Here is a 4,066-nt window from a genome sequence, read left to right on the forward strand (position 1 = left end):
TGATCTAGTGACAAAAGTAGCAAAATTGGCCCGATTAGCCAATTGATAAAAAATTTAAAATTAGCTCCAAGATTATAACTAGATGCCATAGTGTCGGTCCAGATCCGGGCCGTGTGGAATCCATGTGTACCAGATATGGGCCGGATCTGGACCGACACTATGGCATCTAGTTATAATCTTGGAGCTAATTTTATATTTTTAATCAATTTTAAGTAAATAAAATAAACACTGTAAATACATAAATGAATGTGTCAGTCGGATCAAATGATGAGTCGAGTAAGAGATCACCATGATTAGATATTTGGTATTTGGCCAGTTGAAAATGCTCAAAAAAAATATTTTTCAGTATTTAAACGAACGAGGTTACGCGTGTGAAAAGCGAGCGGTGAAGTTTTCTCGAGCAGCGAGGGGTCTCTCACCCACATTTCCCATGATTCTCTAATGATACGACGAAAAAGGTGCGACTCAAATCTGTGAACCACCAATCAAAGCCAGTCCTCCAATCACAAATAGCCAATCGGCAGCCTCCCTCGGCAGCCGGTCCTCCCGGGATTGGGATTTCGTCAACTTCTAACAGGATTCCAGGACGAGGTTGTTTTTCTGGTGGTGAGGTTTGGTTTCTGCAGCGTGAGAGTTCTCGTGGGCTCTAGACTACGCTTTTAATGAAGTAAAAACAACTCCCACACAAGTTCGCAAGTGTTTCTGAGCAAATTCTGAGATGATTACAAGTGAGCCAGCCGAGGGTGGTCTCTGACTCCTGAGGAAAAAGCTGCTGGTATTTTCCTCTCTCTTTCCTCCTGTTTATTTTTTTCATTTTCACACACCATTTCGGCTGTTTTAATCACCCTGCCTTCTTTCATAATCGATACGCGGCTTCTCGCCAAAATCAAATGAAATAAATAATTGAGTCGACGGCGTGCGAGTGCAAACAAACATTTCCACAAGAAACCGTCTGAAAAGTCACGGAGGCAGAGACACGACGGATTTGGACTCGGTCCAGATCTGAGACTTCATATTTCACAGGTCTTCAAAGATGGAGGCCGTACAGGAGACGGTGAGCTCGTTCTCTAAGCGAGGCATTTGAAGTTGTGCTCACCAGGAGGCAAACGCTGAATCCTTCCCCAGTCTTTTTAGCATATCACAAATCTTTCGACTGATTGCAGCAATACTGAAAGAAAAAAAACAAGATAAAAAAGATCAGTGATTCTGACCGCTGACCACCACGACTCGAGCGCCGGACGGGAAGGCGGACACATGTGGATGATGCGTGGCTCTCGGGGTCGTTAATGTATTTGCGGGGTAATTACCAGGCGAAATTTCTGCCTCGCCCTCAAAAATGACATGCAAATGAAGCACGCATAAAATTAGGCCGGTGAATAAGTGAGTAATTGAGCCTCCAAACCTTTTCTTTTGTCTGAGGACGTTTCACTCTTTCTCAAAGCCGTTCTGCTGTTTCCTCCATAATGGACGGGTTTGAATCGGTTCTCTCTCTGCTCTTTGATCTGGTATTAAAGGATAAAGGAAAGTTGAATTTTTCTAGATTAAGGTTTCAAAGCAACAAAATGGCCAGGACCTTTTTCCTCCCTGTTTTATTTCAATTGAGCGAGTCAAGAGTCTCTTTGCCTCTCAAGAGTTGAACTTCATAACCAATCAGTAAAAAAACCCCGGAAATCTCTCCAAAGAGCCTGAAGGATAATTATGAGAAGGCTAATGAACTCCTAGACTCGTAGTGTCAGTTTCTGTTTCACACGAACGCCCGAGACGCTTGCTATCATATGTGTCAAATAAGCAAGGCTGACGGAATATCATTTGTGAACGTTCACAGAAAGACGTCTGTGTCGGCATGTTTCTTAGGTCAAACTCTGACTCTGATGTCACGCAATTATTAATAAAAATCCAACATTCGCATTTTGCAGAATATTCAGTGAGATGAAAAGCGTGACAGGTTTGATGACGTCAGCTGGAAAGGAAAGTCATTTCAGATGTTGAACAGATCATTACACTCAAACGTTTTTGTTTTAAAATAACATGCTGAAAAATCATTTACAAGACCAGAAACATGCATTCAGATCCCTCTCCCCTTTCCAGCTGCTTCTCTGAAATGAATGCACAAAGGACAACAATACGCATATAAATATAAGAAAGTCACAGTGTGTGTTTGTGGTGTGTTCAAAAGGTTTCACACTTTGGATATCTTCTAAATCAAATTAAGGTTTGATCAAATTAAAATTGTGGTTATGAGATTATGAAACTATTTTTTTGTTTCTTTGTAACGCTGGAAAACGATGCTAAGAGTCCTGAACTGAATTTGCACCTATATTGTGCAGCAAGTGTAAAATTACTTTGAATTACTCTGATTGCATTTTCCTATGATTTCATGCACTCCTCAGGTATTAAAGCTGTGTAATCTTATCAGCATTTAGTCTCACACTAAAAGCTCAATAAAGTCTCTGAATAAAAGCGACACAAACACTCTATTCGGCCAGTTTGAACAGAGTGATGAATGGAATTATAGAACTCACAAATTGTTTTTCTCTCCACCTCTTTTTTTCCCCTTGGATCCTTTATTTTTTTATGCAATATTAAGACATGTAATTAACACGGAGAGCATTAAAGGGGTTCTTAACTATAATTTGCAGTTCATGAACTGTTTTTAAAAATTACACTTAATATAATTAACTTCTGTCATTAGGCCTAATCCCCAACGGCTGTGTGTAAATGCTTGCCTTAAAAAATTACATATAGAAGGAAAGATGAAAAAAAAAAAAGGAAGAGGTTTCCATATCCCTGGAACAGGTCTTTACATTCTGAGTCCAGAACGTGCAATTATTGGACAGCAAGGGGTGATAGTGGCAAGTCTATTATAAACAGCCTGCTTGTGTAACACACTCACACACACACACACACACACACACACACACACACACACACACACACACGTGTTTATGCGAGTGAATTGGCAACAGTGCTGTAGAGTCAGCCAATAAACACTGAACAACTTAAAAAGAGTAAGTATGAGGACGTTAAATCTAAATTACTGACTGTTAAACTGTTGCAGATTTATCGTGACAGACAGATGTGGAGTCGCATGAGCGTATTCGCTGCATTAGCGTGTGTGTGTGTGTGTGTGTCGCATGAGCGTATTCGCTGCATTAGTGTGTGTGTGTGTGTGTGTGTGTCGCATGAGCGTATTCGCTGCATTAGCGTGTGTGTGTGTGTGTGTGTCACATGAGCGTATTCGCTGCATTAGCGTGTGCAGTGGTACGGTGTGCATCAGGGCTCTGTCCTGGGCCAAACTGAGTTTCGCAGCTTTGACTGTTCGTCAGGGTATATGAACGCGCTGTGAGGAGGATCTCTGTCAGGATAACTGACCGCTAATCTAACTGACCGCTAATCTAACCAGATATGATTATAACCCCCGCAACAGGCCGCCACGCGAGCACAACTCACTCCCCTGGAAACACGTAATGAAGGATGTTCCTGGTCCCCAGCTGAGACCCTGCAGTCAGAGCCCTGATCAGGCATCTAATCAGCACACACACACACACACACACACACACACACACACACACACACACACAACCTGCTGCCTGCCGCTCAAATCTGTGTTTCTGCATATCAAAAGCTCCATAAAATGTGCTGGCAAAACCTATAATTACCTTTCTCCTCTTTTTAAATGAATAGCCCGAATAGGCCTGTAGGTGTGTGTGTGTGTGTGTGTGTGTGTGTGTGTGTGTGTGTGTGTGTGCTTGTGCATGCTAATATGTTCAGCAATAAATAAAGTTTAAAAGGTAATTTACTGGTGGGTCAAAGTTCATTCAAATTTGCCCTCTAAGATAATAAAAATATAAGAACCAAACTATTAATTTAATATGTAAATAGATAATAATTTACTTAAAATTAACTTCTCAAACAGATTTTTTTTTTTTTTTTTTTTTTTTTTTTTTTCAATTTAATAATCACAGTTTATTTCTAAAATATACACATCAGTTTAAAGTAAAGTCGGCTCTACTCTTCTGGGAATGCACAGCTAAACAATAGTAACACAAACACACAACATGTGAAA

The sequence above is a fragment of the Squalius cephalus genome, assembly GCF_949319135.1.
Source record: "Squalius cephalus genome assembly, chromosome: 10".
NCBI lineage: Eukaryota > Metazoa > Chordata > Actinopteri > Cypriniformes > Leuciscidae > Squalius > Squalius cephalus.